This window comes from Ambystoma mexicanum, unplaced genomic scaffold (assembly GCF_040938575.1).
Source record: "Ambystoma mexicanum isolate Mex_15411 unplaced genomic scaffold, UKY_AmexF1_1 Mex_scaf34, whole genome shotgun sequence".
In the NCBI taxonomy this organism is placed as follows: Eukaryota; Metazoa; Chordata; class Amphibia; order Caudata; family Ambystomatidae; genus Ambystoma; species Ambystoma mexicanum.
In genome coordinates, this window is record NW_027182449.1 from 1,027,896 (window position 1) to 1,043,028 (window position 15,133).

Sequence of the window (15,133 nt, forward strand, 5' to 3'; positions counted from 1 at the left end):
CAAACATGAGTAGGCAAGTGGGTATTTCAAAAGTGGGTGCATGGAGCTGCTCGTTGCTTTTCCAAGCTGGCAGCTGTGGCTCCTGAGCTTGAGGCAAAAAGAAGGGCAGAAGCACACTGCAGAGGACAGCGTTCAGCCTTGCAAGAGGGCAGTGGACGTCGGAGGAGCCGACACAGCACAAGAGGCTCGGAATCGGCGCACTCTTCGCCTACGGCCATACCACCCTGAATGCGCCCGATCTCGTCCGATCTCGGAAGCTAAGCAGGGTCGGGCCTGGTTAGTACTTGGATGGGAGACCGCCTGGGAATACCAGGTGCTGTAGGCATTTTGCTACTCTGTGCCCGATAGGCGGCGTTCGTCTTCTCCGTCTTGAACTACATTTTTCCTCCATTCCGCTTTTAATTTTAACAAACACGGCGCGTGAAAAAGGCACAGGGGCAGACAGCAGCCCTCGCTCCAATGCAGAGCCCCGTCAGAGGCGGACACGTTGTCGCCAAACTAACTTGGAGCAGCAGCAGCAGCAGCAGGAGACTGAAGCCAGGGCAGCAGCTTGCCGCCTCGGGTGGGTGGATGCAGCCAGAAAGGGCCACTCGTGTCCCTGGCAAAGCACCTCCAGCGTCTCCCCGTTTTCTCTCCAGTGGACGCGCAAGGCCCCCTACAGCTAGGGGAGGCAAGTGGATGGGCCTCATCTGCATATGTGGGCTCTAGAGGAAGAGTGCACCCTGGGAGACAAGGGGACACCTGGAGCGGGAAGTGCTCACGGGGGAGAAGTGCCTACAAGAGGCAGGAAGGGAGGGAGGCCACATCATGCCTCTCCATAGCCAGGCCTCTGGATGATGGGGCAGAAGCGGCCGTCACCCTAAGCTTCCTAGAAGTCCCAGCTGGGCCCCATGCTACCTAATATCTCGCCTGATCGAGCCTGGTCGAGCACTGGTCGAGCCTTCAGCCAAGGGACACAGGAGCCAAGGGGTCTGGCCTCGAGCCTTCAACCGAGGGACCCAGGAGCCCAGGGTCTGGCCTCAGTGCTTCCCAAGTCGGCCTTCAGCTGAAGCCTGCCTGGGCTGGGAGCCTCAGCTGCTGTTCCTGGGTGTGCTTCTTTCCTGCATGTGAAGGCCACCAGCGGCGAAGGTTGCCCTCCGCCTTCCAAGGAGTCGAGGGGATAGAAGCAGGAAAATTGTGTGTGTGTTTATTTCTTCTTTTTTAGAGATTCTTTCTATTTTTGTAAGGAACTGACGCCTGGGTGAGTGCTAGTGTGGCTTGAGGTAAATTCACGGGCAGCTTCTTTGCAAACTTTTGCCAAACCAACTTGGGGCAGCAGTGGGGTAGAGAGTCAGCCTTCTGCTGATGCCTGCCTAGGCGTGGCTGGGCTGGGGGCCTCAGCTGCTGTTACTGGGCCTGCTTCTTTCCTGGACTTGTAGGCCACCAGCCGGAGAAAGTAAGGGCCTCAACCAACATCGCCCTCTGCCTTCCAAAGAGTCGAGGAGTCCCCAGCAGGAAAATTGTGTGTGTGTTTATTTCTTCTTTTTTAGAGATGCTTTCTATTTTTGTAAGGAAACGACGCCTGGGTGAGTGCTAGTGTGGCGTGAGCTAAATTTACAGGCATCTTCTTTGCAAACTTTTGCCAAACCAACTTGGAGCAGCAGTGGGGTAGAGAGTCAGCCTTCTGCTGATGCCTGCCTGGGCTGGGCTGGTCTGGGGGCCTCAGCTGCTGTTACTGGGCCTGCTTCTTTCCTGGACTTGTAGGCCACCAGCCCGAGAAGGTAAGGGCCTCAACCAACATCGCCCTCTGCCTTCCAAAGAGTCGAGGTGTCCCCAGCAGGAAAATTGTGTGTGTGTATTTCTTCTTTTTTTAGAGATGCTTTCTATTTTTGTAAGGAACCGACGCCTGGGTGAGTGCTAGTGTGGCTTGAGGTAAATTTACGGGCAGCTTCTTTGCAAACTTTTGCCAAACCAACTTGGGGCAGCACTGGGGTAGAGAGTCAGCCTTCCGCTGATGCCTGCCTAGGCGTGGCTGGGCTGGGGGCCTCAGTTGCTGTTACTGGGCCTGCTTCTTTCCTGGACTTGTAGGCCGCCAGCCTGAGAAGGTAAGGCCTCAACCAACATCGCCCTCTGCCTTCCAAAGAGTCGAGGAGACCGCAGCAGGAAAATTGTGTGTGTGTTTATTTCTTCTTTTTTTAGAGGTGCTTTCTATTTTTGTAAGGAACTGACGCCTGGGTGAGTGCTAGTGTGGCGTGAGTTAAATTTACAGGCATCTTCTTTGCAAACTTTTGCCAAACCAACTTGGGGCAGCAGTGGGGTAGAGAGTCAGCCTTCTGCTGATGCCTGCCTAGGCGTGGCTGGGCTGGGGGCCTCAGCTGCTGTTACTGGGCCTGCTTCTTTCCTGGACTTGTAGGCCACCAGCCGGAGAAAGTAAGGGCCTCAACCAACATCGCCCTCTGCCTTCCAAAGAGTCGAGGAGTCCCCAGCAGGAAAATTGTGTGTGTGTTTATTTCTTCTTTTTTAGAGATGCTTTCTATTTTTGTAAGGAACCGACGCCTGGGTGAGTGCTAGTGTGGCTTGAGGTAAATTTACGGGCAGCTTCTTTGCAAACTTTTGCCAAAACAACTTGGGGCAGCACTGGGGTAGAGAGTCAGCCTTCCGCTGATGCCTGCCTAGGCGTGGCTGGGCTGGGGGCCTCAGTTGCTGTTACTGGGCCTGCTTCTTTCCTGGACTTGTAGGCCGCCAGCCTGAGAAGGTAAGGCCTCAACCAACATCGCCCTCTGCCTTCCAAAGAGTCGAGGAGACCGCAGCAGGAAAATTGTGTGTGTGTTTATTTCTTCTTTTTTTAGAGGTGCTTTCTATTTTTGTAAGGAACTGACGCCTGGGTGAGTGCTAGTGTGGCTTGAGGTAAATTCACGGGCAGCTTCTTTGCAAACTTTTGCCAAACCAACTTGGGGCAGCAGTGGGGTAGAGAGTCAGCCTTAAGCTGATGCCTGCCTGGGCTGGGCTGGGCTGGGGGCCTCAGCTGCTGTTACTGGGCCTGCTTCTTTCCTGGACTTGTAGGTCACCAGCCCGATATGGTAAGGGCCTCAACCAACATCACCCTCTGCCTTCCAAAGCGTCGAGGAGCCCCCAGCAGGAAAATTGTGTGTGTGTTTATTTCCATCTTTCTTTCCGAGTTTTTTTTTAAAGTTTTGTAAGGAACGGATGCTTGGGTGAGTGAGTGCAAGTGTGGCTTGGCCTGAATTTACAGACACTTTCTTTGCAAACATGAGTAGGCAAGTGGGTATTTCAAAAGTGGGTGCATGGAGCTGCTCGTTGCTTTTCCAAGCTGGCAGCTGTGGCTCCTGAGCTTGAGGCAAAAAGAAGGGCAGAAGCACACTGCAGAGGACAGCGTTCAGCCTTGCAAGAGGGCAGTGGACGTCGGAGGAGCCGACACAGCACAAGAGGCTCGGAATCGGCGCACTCTTCGCCTACGGCCATACCACCCTGAATGCGCCCGATCTCGTCCGATCTCGAAAGCTAAGCAGGGTCGGGCCTGGTTAGTACTTGGATGGGAGACCGCCTGGGAATACCAGGTGCTGTAGGCATTTTGCTACTCTGTGCCCGATAGGCGGCGTTCGTCTTCTCCGTCTTGAACTACATTTTTCCTCCATTCCGCTTTTAATTTTAACAAACACGGCGCGTGAAAAAGGCACAGGGGCAGACAGCAGCCCTCGCTCCAATGCAGAGCCCCGTCAGAGGCGGACACGTTGTCGCCAAACTAACTTGGAGCAGCAGCAGCAGCAGCAGGAGACTGAAGCCAGGGCAGCAGCTTGCCGCCTCGGGTGGGTGGATGCAGCCAGAAAGGGCCACTCGTGTCCCTGGCAAAGCACCTCCAGCGTCTCCCCGTTTTCTCTCCAGTGGACGCGCAAGGCCCCCTACAGCTAGGGGAGGCAAGTGGATGGGCCTCATCTGCATATGTGGGCTCTAGAGGAAGAGTGCACCCTGGGAGACAAGGGGACACCTGGAGCGGGAAGTGCTCACGGGGGAGAAGTGCCTACAAGAGGCAGGAAGGGAGGGAGGCCACATCATGCCTCTCCATAGCCAGGCCTCTGGATGATGGGGCAGAAGCGGCCGTCACCCTAAGCTTCCTAGAAGTCCCAGCTGGGCCCCATGCTACCTAATATCTCGCCTGATCGAGCCTGGTCGAGCACTGGTCGAGCCTTCAGCCAAGGGACACAGGAGCCAAGGGGTCTGGCCTCGAGCCTTCAACCGAGGGACCCAGGAGCCCAGGGTCTGGCCTCAGTGCTTCCCAAGTCGGCCTTCAGCTGAAGCCTGCCTGGGCTGGGAGCCTCAGCTGCTGTTCCTGGGTGTGCTTCTTTCCTGCATGTGAAGGCCACCAGCGGCGAAGGTTGCCCTCCGCCTTCCAAGGAGTCGAGGGGATAGAAGCAGGAAAATTGTGTGTGTGTTTATTTCTTCTTTTTTAGAGATTCTTTCTATTTTTGTAAGGAACTGACGCCTGGGTGAGTGCTAGTGTGGCTTGAGGTAAATTCACGGGCAGCTTCTTTGCAAACTTTTGCCAAACCAACTTGGGGCAGCAGTGGGGTAGAGAGTCAGCCTTCTGCTGATGCCTGCCTAGGCGTGGCTGGGCTGGGGGCCTCAGCTGCTGTTACTGGGCCTGCTTCTTTCCTGGACTTGTAGGCCACCAGCCGGAGAAAGTAAGGGCCTCAACCAACATCGCCCTCTGCCTTCCAAAGAGTCGAGGAGTCCCCAGCAGGAAAATTGTGTGTGTGTTTATTTCTTCTTTTTTAGAGATGCTTTCTATTTTTGTAAGGAAACAACGCCTGGGTGAGTGCTAGTGTGGCGTGAGCTAAATTTACAGGCATCTTCTTTGCAAACTTTTGCCAAACCAACTTGGAGCAGCAGTGGGGTAGAGAGTCAGCCTTCTGCTGATGCCTGCCTGGGCTGGGCTGGTCTGGGGGCCTCAGCTGCTGTTACTGGGCCTGCTTCTTTCCTGGACTTGTAGGCCACCAGCCCGAGAAGGTAAGGGCCTCAACCAACATCGCCCTCTGCCTTCCAAAGAGTCGAGGTGTCCCCAGCAGGAAAATTGTGTGTGTGTATTTCTTCTTTTTTTAGAGATGCTTTCTATTTTTGTAAGGAACCGACGCCTGGGTGAGTGCTAGTGTGGCTTGAGGTAAATTTACGGGCAGCTTCTTTGCAAACTTTTGCCAAACCAACTTGGGGCAGCACTGGGGTAGAGAGTCAGCCTTCCGCTGATGCCTGCCTAGGCGTGGCTGGGCTGGGGGCCTCAGTTGCTGTTACTGGGCCTGCTTCTTTCCTGGACTTGTAGGCCGCCAGCCTGAGAAGGTAAGGCCTCAACCAACATCGCCCTCTGCCTTCCAAAGAGTCGAGGAGACCGCAGCAGGAAAATTGTGTGTGTGTTTATTTCTTCTTTTTTTAGAGGTGCTTTCTATTTTTGTAAGGAACTGACGCCTGGGTGAGTGCTAGTGTGGCGTGAGTTAAATTTACAGGCATCTTCTTTGCAAACTTTTGCCAAACCAACTTGGGGCAGCAGTGGGGTAGAGAGTCAGCCTTCTGCTGATGCCTGCCTAGGCGTGGCTGGGCTGGGGGCCTCAGCTGCTGTTACTGGGCCTGCTTCTTTCCTGGACTTGTAGGCCACCAGCCGGAGAAAGTAAGGGCCTCAACCAACATCGCCCTCTGCCTTCCAAAGAGTCGAGGAGTCCCCAGCAGGAAAATTGTGTGTGTGTTTATTTCTTCTTTTTTAGAGATGCTTTCTATTTTTGTAAGGAACCGACGCCTGGGTGAGTGCTAGTGTGGCTTGAGGTAAATTTACGGGCAGCTTCTTTGCAAACTTTTGCCAAAACAACTTGGGGCAGCACTGGGGTAGAGAGTCAGCCTTCCGCTGATGCCTGCCTAGGCGTGGCTGGGCTGGGGGCCTCAGTTGCTGTTACTGGGCCTGCTTCTTTCCTGGACTTGTAGGCCGCCAGCCTGAGAAGGTAAGGCCTCAACCAACATCGCCCTCTGCCTTCCAAAGAGTCGAGGAGACCGCAGCAGGAAAATTGTGTGTGTGTTTATTTCTTCTTTTTTTAGAGGTGCTTTCTATTTTTGTAAGGAACTGACGCCTGGGTGAGTGCTAGTGTGGCTTGAGGTAAATTCACGGGCAGCTTCTTTGCAAACTTTTGCCAAACCAACTTGGGGCAGCAGTGGGGTAGAGAGTCAGCCTTAAGCTGATGCCTGCCTGGGCTGGGCTGGGCTGGGGGCCTCAGCTGCTGTTACTGGGCCTGCTTCTTTCCTGGACTTGTAGGTCACCAGCCCGATATGGTAAGGGCCTCAACCAACATCACCCTCTGCCTTCCAAAGCGTCGAGGAGCCCCCAGCAGGAAAATTGTGTGTGTGTATTTCTTCTTTTTTTAGAGATGCTTTCTATTTTTGTAAGGAACCGACGCCTGGGTGAGTGCTAGTGTGGCTTGAGGTAAATTTACGGGCAGCTTCTTTGCAAACTTTTGCCAAACCAACTTGGGGCAGCACTGGGGTAGAGAGTCAGCCTTCCGCTGATGCCTGCCTAGGCGTGGCTGGGCTGGGGGCCTCAGTTGCTGTTACTGGGCCTGCTTCTTTCCTGGACTTGTAGGCCGCCAGCCTGAGAAGGTAAGGCCTCAACCAACATCGCCCTCTGCCTTCCAAAGAGTCGAGGAGACCGCAGCAGGAAAATTGTGTGTGTGTTTATTTCTTCTTTTTTTAGAGGTGCTTTCTATTTTTGTAAGGAACTGACGCCTGGGTGAGTGCTAGTGTGGCGTGAGTTAAATTTACAGGCATCTTCTTTGCAAACTTTTGCCAAACCAACTTGGGGCAGCAGTGGGGTAGAGAGTCAGCCTTCTGCTGATGCCTGCCTAGGCGTGGCTGGGCTGGGGGCCTCAGCTGCTGTTACTGGGCCTGCTTCTTTCCTGGACTTGTAGGCCACCAGCCGGAGAAAGTAAGGGCCTCAACCAACATCGCCCTCTGCCTTCCAAAGAGTCGAGGAGTCCCCAGCAGGAAAATTGTGTGTGTGTTTATTTCTTCTTTTTTAGAGATGCTTTCTATTTTTGTAAGGAACCGACGCCTGGGTGAGTGCTAGTGTGGCTTGAGGTAAATTTACGGGCAGCTTCTTTGCAAACTTTTGCCAAAACAACTTGGGGCAGCACTGGGGTAGAGAGTCAGCCTTCCGCTGATGCCTGCCTAGGCGTGGCTGGGCTGGGGGCCTCAGTTGCTGTTACTGGGCCTGCTTCTTTCCTGGACTTGTAGGCCGCCAGCCTGAGAAGGTAAGGCCTCAACCAACATCGCCCTCTGCCTTCCAAAGAGTCGAGGAGACCGCAGCAGGAAAATTGTGTGTGTGTTTATTTCTTCTTTTTTTAGAGGTGCTTTCTATTTTTGTAAGGAACTGACGCCTGGGTGAGTGCTAGTGTGGCTTGAGGTAAATTCACGGGCAGCTTCTTTGCAAACTTTTGCCAAACCAACTTGGGGCAGCAGTGGGGTAGAGAGTCAGCCTTAAGCTGATGCCTGCCTGGGCTGGGCTGGGCTGGGGGCCTCAGCTGCTGTTACTGGGCCTGCTTCTTTCCTGGACTTGTAGGTCACCAGCCCGATATGGTAAGGGCCTCAACCAACATCACCCTCTGCCTTCCAAAGCGTCGAGGAGCCCCCAGCAGGAAAATTGTGTGTGTGTTTATTTCCATCTTTCTTTCCGAGTTTTTTTTTAAAGTTTTGTAAGGAACGGATGCTTGGGTGAGTGAGTGCAAGTGTGGCTTGGCCTGAATTTACAGACACTTTCTTTGCAAACATGAGTAGGCAAGTGGGTATTTCAAAAGTGGGTGCATGGAGCTGCTCGTTGCTTTTCCAAGCTGGCAGCTGTGGCTCCTGAGCTTGAGGCAAAAAGAAGGGCAGAAGCACACTGCAGAGGACAGCGTTCAGCCTTGCAAGAGGGCAGTGGACGTCGGAGGAGCCGACACAGCACAAGAGGCTCGGAATCGGCGCACTCTTCGCCTACGGCCATACCACCCTGAATGCGCCCGATCTCGTCCGATCTCGGAAGCTAAGCAGGGTCGGGCCTGGTTAGTACTTGGATGGGAGACCGCCTGGGAATACCAGGTGCTGTAGGCATTTTGCTACTCTGTGCCCGATAGGCGGCGTTCGTCTTCTCCGTCTTGAACTACATTTTTCCTCCATTCCGCTTTTAATTTTAACAAACACGGCGCGTGAAAAAGGCACAGGGGCAGACAGCAGCCCTCGCTCCAATGCAGAGCCCCGTCAGAGGCGGACACGTTGTCGCCAAACTAACTTGGAGCAGCAGCAGCAGCAGCAGGAGACTGAAGCCAGGGCAGCAGCTTGCCGCCTCGGGTGGGTGGATGCAGCCAGAAAGGGCCACTCGTGTCCCTGGCAAAGCACCTCCAGCGTCTCCCCGTTTTCTCTCCAGTGGACGCGCAAGGCCCCCTACAGCTAGGGGAGGCAAGTGGATGGGCCTCATCTGCATATGTGGGCTCTAGAGGAAGAGTGCACCCTGGGAGACAAGGGGACACCTGGAGCGGGAAGTGCTCACGGGGGAGAAGTGCCTACAAGAGGCAGGAAGGGAGGGAGGCCACATCATGCCTCTCCATAGCCAGGCCTCTGGATGATGGGGCAGAAGCGGCCGTCACCCTAAGCTTCCTAGAAGTCCCAGCTGGGCCCCATGCTACCTAATATCTCGCCTGATCGAGCCTGGTCGAGCACTGGTCGAGCCTTCAGCCAAGGGACACAGGAGCCAAGGGGTCTGGCCTCGAGCCTTCAACCGAGGGACCCAGGAGCCCAGGGTCTGGCCTCAGTGCTTCCCAAGTCGGCCTTCAGCTGAAGCCTGCCTGGGCTGGGAGCCTCAGCTGCTGTTCCTGGGTGTGCTTCTTTCCTGCATGTGAAGGCCACCAGCGGCGAAGGTTGCCCTCCGCCTTCCAAGGAGTCGAGGGGATAGAAGCAGGAAAATTGTGTGTGTGTTTATTTCTTCTTTTTTAGAGATTCTTTCTATTTTTGTAAGGAACTGACGCCTGGGTGAGTGCTAGTGTGGCTTGAGGTAAATTCACGGGCAGCTTCTTTGCAAACTTTTGCCAAACCAACTTGGGGCAGCAGTGGGGTAGAGAGTCAGCCTTCTGCTGATGCCTGCCTAGGCGTGGCTGGGCTGGGGGCCTCAGCTGCTGTTACTGGGCCTGCTTCTTTCCTGGACTTGTAGGCCACCAGCCGGAGAAAGTAAGGGCCTCAACCAACATCGCCCTCTGCCTTCCAAAGAGTCGAGGAGTCCCCAGCAGGAAAATTGTGTGTGTGTTTATTTCTTCTTTTTTAGAGATGCTTTCTATTTTTGTAAGGAAACGACGCCTGGGTGAGTGCTAGTGTGGCGTGAGCTAAATTTACAGGCATCTTCTTTGCAAACTTTTGCCAAACCAACTTGGAGCAGCAGTGGGGTAGAGAGTCAGCCTTCTGCTGATGCCTGCCTGGGCTGGGCTGGTCTGGGGGCCTCAGCTGCTGTTACTGGGCCTGCTTCTTTCCTGGACTTGTAGGCCACCAGCCCGAGAAGGTAAGGGCCTCAACCAACATCGCCCTCTGCCTTCCAAAGAGTCGAGGTGTCCCCAGCAGTAAAATTGTGTGTGTGTATTTCTTCTTTTTTTAGAGATGCTTTCTATTTTTGTAAGGAACCGACGCCTGGGTGAGTGCTAGTGTGGCTTGAGGTAAATTTACGGGCAGCTTCTTTGCAAACTTTTGCCAAACCAACTTGGGGCAGCACTGGGGTAGAGAGTCAGCCTTCCGCTGATGCCTGCCTAGGCGTGGCTGGGCTGGGGGCCTCAGTTGCTGTTACTGGGCCTGCTTCTTTCCTGGACTTGTAGGCCGCCAGCCTGAGAAGGTAAGGCCTCAACCAACATCGCCCTCTGCCTTCCAAAGAGTCGAGGAGACCGCAGCAGGAAAATTGTGTGTGTGTTTATTTCTTCTTTTTTTAGAGGTGCTTTCTATTTTTGTAAGGAACTGACGCCTGGGTGAGTGCTAGTGTGGCGTGAGTTAAATTTACAGGCATCTTCTTTGCAAACTTTTGCCAAACCAACTTGGGGCAGCAGTGGGGTAGAGAGTCAGCCTTCTGCTGATGCCTGCCTAGGCGTGGCTGGGCTGGGGGCCTCAGCTGCTGTTACTGGGCCTGCTTCTTTCCTGGACTTGTAGGCCACCAGCCGGAGAAAGTAAGGGCCTCAACCAACATCGCCCTCTGCCTTCCAAAGAGTCGAGGAGTCCCCAGCAGGAAAATTGTGTGTGTGTTTATTTCTTCTTTTTTAGAGATGCTTTCTATTTTTGTAAGGAACCGACGCCTGGGTGAGTGCTAGTGTGGCTTGAGGTAAATTTACGGGCAGCTTCTTTGCAAACTTTTGCCAAAACAACTTGGGGCAGCACTGGGGTAGAGAGTCAGCCTTCCGCTGATGCCTGCCTAGGCGTGGCTGGGCTGGGGGCCTCAGTTGCTGTTACTGGGCCTGCTTCTTTCCTGGACTTGTAGGCCGCCAGCCTGAGAAGGTAAGGCCTCAACCAACATCGCCCTCTGCCTTCCAAAGAGTCGAGGAGACCGCAGCAGGAAAATTGTGTGTGTGTTTATTTCTTCTTTTTTTAGAGGTGCTTTCTATTTTTGTAAGGAACTGACGCCTGGGTGAGTGCTAGTGTGGCTTGAGGTAAATTCACGGGCAGCTTCTTTGCAAACTTTTGCCAAACCAACTTGGGGCAGCAGTGGGGTAGAGAGTCAGCCTTAAGCTGATGCCTGCCTGGGCTGGGCTGGGCTGGGGGCCTCAGCTGCTGTTACTGGGCCTGCTTCTTTCCTGGACTTGTAGGTCACCAGCCCGATATGGTAAGGGCCTCAACCAACATCACCCTCTGCCTTCCAAAGCGTCGAGGAGCCCCCAGCAGGAAAATTGTGTGTGTGTATTTCTTCTTTTTTTAGAGATGCTTTCTATTTTTGTAAGGAACCGACGCCTGGGTGAGTGCTAGTGTGGCTTGAGGTAAATTTACGGGCAGCTTCTTTGCAAACTTTTGCCAAACCAACTTGGGGCAGCACTGGGGTAGAGAGTCAGCCTTCCGCTGATGCCTGCCTAGGCGTGGCTGGGCTGGGGGCCTCAGTTGCTGTTACTGGGCCTGCTTCTTTCCTGGACTTGTAGGCCGCCAGCCTGAGAAGGTAAGGCCTCAACCAACATCGCCCTCTGCCTTCCAAAGAGTCGAGGAGACCGCAGCAGGAAAATTGTGTGTGTGTTTATTTCTTCTTTTTTTAGAGGTGCTTTCTATTTTTGTAAGGAACTGACGCCTGGGTGAGTGCTAGTGTGGCGTGAGTTAAATTTACAGGCATCTTCTTTGCAAACTTTTGCCAAACCAACTTGGGGCAGCAGTGGGGTAGAGAGTCAGCCTTCTGCTGATGCCTGCCTAGGCGTGGCTGGGCTGGGGGCCTCAGCTGCTGTTACTGGGCCTGCTTCTTTCCTGGACTTGTAGGCCACCAGCCGGAGAAAGTAAGGGCCTCAACCAACATCGCCCTCTGCCTTCCAAAGAGTCGAGGAGTCCCCAGCAGGAAAATTGTGTGTGTGTTTATTTCTTCTTTTTTAGAGATGCTTTCTATTTTTGTAAGGAACCGACGCCTGGGTGAGTGCTAGTGTGGCTTGAGGTAAATTTACGGGCAGCTTCTTTGCAAACTTTTGCCAAAACAACTTGGGGCAGCACTGGGGTAGAGAGTCAGCCTTCCGCTGATGCCTGCCTAGGCGTGGCTGGGCTGGGGGCCTCAGTTGCTGTTACTGGGCCTGCTTCTTTCCTGGACTTGTAGGCCGCCAGCCTGAGAAGGTAAGGCCTCAACCAACATCGCCCTCTGCCTTCCAAAGAGTCGAGGAGACCGCAGCAGGAAAATTGTGTGTGTGTTTATTTCTTCTTTTTTTAGAGGTGCTTTCTATTTTTGTAAGGAACTGACGCCTGGGTGAGTGCTAGTGTGGCTTGAGGTAAATTCACGGGCAGCTTCTTTGCAAACTTTTGCCAAACCAACTTGGGGCAGCAGTGGGGTAGAGAGTCAGCCTTAAGCTGATGCCTGCCTGGGCTGGGCTGGGCTGGGGGCCTCAGCTGCTGTTACTGGGCCTGCTTCTTTCCTGGACTTGTAGGTCACCAGCCCGATATGGTAAGGGCCTCAACCAACATCACCCTCTGCCTTCCAAAGCGTCGAGGAGCCCCCAGCAGGAAAATTGTGTGTGTGTTTATTTCCATCTTTCTTTCCGAGTTTTTTTTTAAAGTTTTGTAAGGAACGGATGCTTGGGTGAGTGAGTGCAAGTGTGGCTTGGCCTGAATTTACAGACACTTTCTTTGCAAACATGAGTAGGCAAGTGGGTATTTCAAAAGTGGGTGCATGGAGCTGCTCGTTGCTTTTCCAAGCTGGCAGCTGTGGCTCCTGAGCTTGAGGCAAAAAGAAGGGCAGAAGCACACTGCAGAGGACAGCGTTCAGCCTTGCAAGAGGGCAGTGGACGTCGGAGGAGCCGACACAGCACAAGAGGCTCGGAATCGGCGCACTCTTCGCCTACGGCCATACCACCCTGAATGCGCCCGATCTCGTCCGATCTCGGAAGCTAAGCAGGGTCGGGCCTGGTTAGTACTTGGATGGGAGACCGCCTGGGAATACCAGGTGCTGTAGGCATTTTGCTACTCTGTGCCCGATAGGCGGCGTTCGTCTTCTCCGTCTTGAACTACATTTTTCCTCCATTCCGCTTTTAATTTTAACAAACACGGCGCGTGAAAAAGGCACAGGGGCAGACAGCAGCCCTCGCTCCAATGCAGAGCCCCGTCAGAGGCGGACACGTTGTCGCCAAACTAACTTGGAGCAGCAGCAGCAGCAGCAGGAGACTGAAGCCAGGGCAGCAGCTTGCCGCCTCGGGTGGGTGGATGCAGCCAGAAAGGGCCACTCGTGTCCCTGGCAAAGCACCTCCAGCGTCTCCCCGTTTTCTCTCCAGTGGACGCGCAAGGCCCCCTACAGCTAGGGGAGGCAAGTGGATGGGCCTCATCTGCATATGTGGGCTCTAGAGGAAGAGTGCACCCTGGGAGACAAGGGGACACCTGGAGCGGGAAGTGCTCACGGGGGAGAAGTGCCTACAAGAGGCAGGAAGGGAGGGAGGCCACATCATGCCTCTCCATAGCCAGGCCTCTGGATGATGGGGCAGAAGCGGCCGTCACCCTAAGCTTCCTAGAAGTCCCAGCTGGGCCCCATGCTACCTAATATCTCGCCTGATCGAGCCTGGTCGAGCACTGGTCGAGCCTTCAGCCAAGGGACACAGGAGCCAAGGGGTCTGGCCTCGAGCCTTCAACCGAGGGACCCAGGAGCCCAGGGTCTGGCCTCAGTGCTTCCCAAGTCGGCCTTCAGCTGAAGCCTGCCTGGGCTGGGAGCCTCAGCTGCTGTTCCTGGGTGTGCTTCTTTCCTGCATGTGAAGGCCACCAGCGGCGAAGGTTGCCCTCCGCCTTCCAAGGAGTCGAGGGGATAGAAGCAGGAAAATTGTGTGTGTGTTTATTTCTTCTTTTTTAGAGATTCTTTCTATTTTTGTAAGGAACTGACGCCTGGGTGAGTGCTAGTGTGGCTTGAGGTAAATTCACGGGCAGCTTCTTTGCAAACTTTTGCCAAACCAACTTGGGGCAGCAGTGGGGTAGAGAGTCAGCCTTCTGCTGATGCCTGCCTAGGCGTGGCTGGGCTGGGGGCCTCAGCTGCTGTTACTGGGCCTGCTTCTTTCCTGGACTTGTAGGCCACCAGCCGGAGAAAGTAAGGGCCTCAACCAACATCGCCCTCTGCCTTCCAAAGAGTCGAGGAGTCCCCAGCAGGAAAATTGTGTGTGTGTTTATTTCTTCTTTTTTAGAGATGCTTTCTATTTTTGTAAGGAAACGACGCCTGGGTGAGTGCTAGTGTGGCGTGAGCTAAATTTACAGGCATCTTCTTTGCAAACTTTTGCCAAACCAACTTGGAGCAGCAGTGGGGTAGAGAGTCAGCCTTCTGCTGATGCCTGCCTGGGCTGGGCTGGTCTGGGGGCCTCAGCTGCTGTTACTGGGCCTGCTTCTTTCCTGGACTTGTAGGCCACCAGCCCGAGAAGGTAAGGGCCTCAACCAACATCGCCCTCTGCCTTCCAAAGAGTCGAGGTGTCCCCAGCAGTAAAATTGTGTGTGTGTATTTCTTCTTTTTTTAGAGATGCTTTCTATTTTTGTAAGGAACCGACGCCTGGGTGAGTGCTAGTGTGGCTTGAGGTAAATTTACGGGCAGCTTCTTTGCAAACTTTTGCCAAACCAACTTGGGGCAGCACTGGGGTAGAGAGTCAGCCTTCCGCTGATGCCTGCCTAGGCGTGGCTGGGCTGGGGGCCTCAGTTGCTGTTACTGGGCCTGCTTCTTTCCTGGACTTGTAGGCCGCCAGCCTGAGAAGGTAAGGCCTCAACCAACATCGCCCTCTGCCTTCCAAAGAGTCGAGGAGACCGCAGCAGGAAAATTGTGTGTGTGTTTATTTCTTCTTTTTTTAGAGGTGCTTTCTATTTTTGTAAGGAACTGACGCCTGGGTGAGTGCTAGTGTGGCGTGAGTTAAATTTACAGGCATCTTCTTTGCAAACTTTTGCCAAACCAACTTGGGGCAGCAGTGGGGTAGAGAGTCAGCCTTCTGCTGATGCCTGCCTAGGCGTGGCTGGGCTGGGGGCCTCAGCTGCTGTTACTGGGCCTGCTTCTTTCCTGGACTTGTAGGCCACCAGCCGGAGAAAGTAAGGGCCTCAACCAACATCGCCCTCTGCCTTCCAAAGAGTCGAGGAGTCCCCAGCAGGAAAATTGTGTGTGTGTTTATTTCTTCTTTTTTAGAGATGCTTTCTATTTTTGTAAGGAACCGACGCCTGGGTGAGTGCTAGTGTGGCTTGAGGTAAATTTACGGGCAGCTTCTTTGCAAACTTTTGCCAAAACAACTTGGGGCAGCACTGGGGTAGAGAGTCAGCCTTCCGCTGATGCCTGCCTAGGCGTGGCTGGGCTGGGGGCCTCAGTTGCTGTTACTGGGCCTGCTTCTTTCCTGGACTTGTAGGCCGCCAGCCTGAGAAGGTAAGGCCTCAACCAACATCGCCCTCTGCCTTCCAAAGAGTCGAGGAGACCGCAGCAGGAAAATTGTGT

At 54.0% G+C, this 15,133-nt stretch overlaps 4 non-coding genes across 4 annotated transcripts; all 4 read left to right on the forward strand.

Annotated features, from left to right (window-relative positions):
- The first annotated feature begins 206 nt into the window (after positions 1-206).
- Positions 207-325, forward strand: LOC138558733 (5S ribosomal RNA). The gene has a single exon (XR_011298853.1). It is a non-coding gene; the product is annotated as a 5S ribosomal RNA (ribosomal RNA).
- Positions 326-3,450: 3,125 nt separating this feature from the next.
- Positions 3,451-3,569, forward strand: LOC138558987 (5S ribosomal RNA). The gene has a single exon (XR_011299105.1). It is a non-coding gene; the product is annotated as a 5S ribosomal RNA (ribosomal RNA).
- Positions 3,570-7,993: 4,424 nt separating this feature from the next.
- On the forward strand, positions 7,994-8,112 carry LOC138558734 (5S ribosomal RNA). Its single transcript, XR_011298854.1, has one exon. It is a non-coding gene; the product is annotated as a 5S ribosomal RNA (ribosomal RNA).
- Positions 8,113-12,536: 4,424 nt separating this feature from the next.
- Positions 12,537-12,655, forward strand: LOC138558735 (5S ribosomal RNA). Its single transcript, XR_011298855.1, has one exon. It is a non-coding gene; the product is annotated as a 5S ribosomal RNA (ribosomal RNA).
- Positions 12,656-15,133: the final 2,478 nt, after the last annotated feature.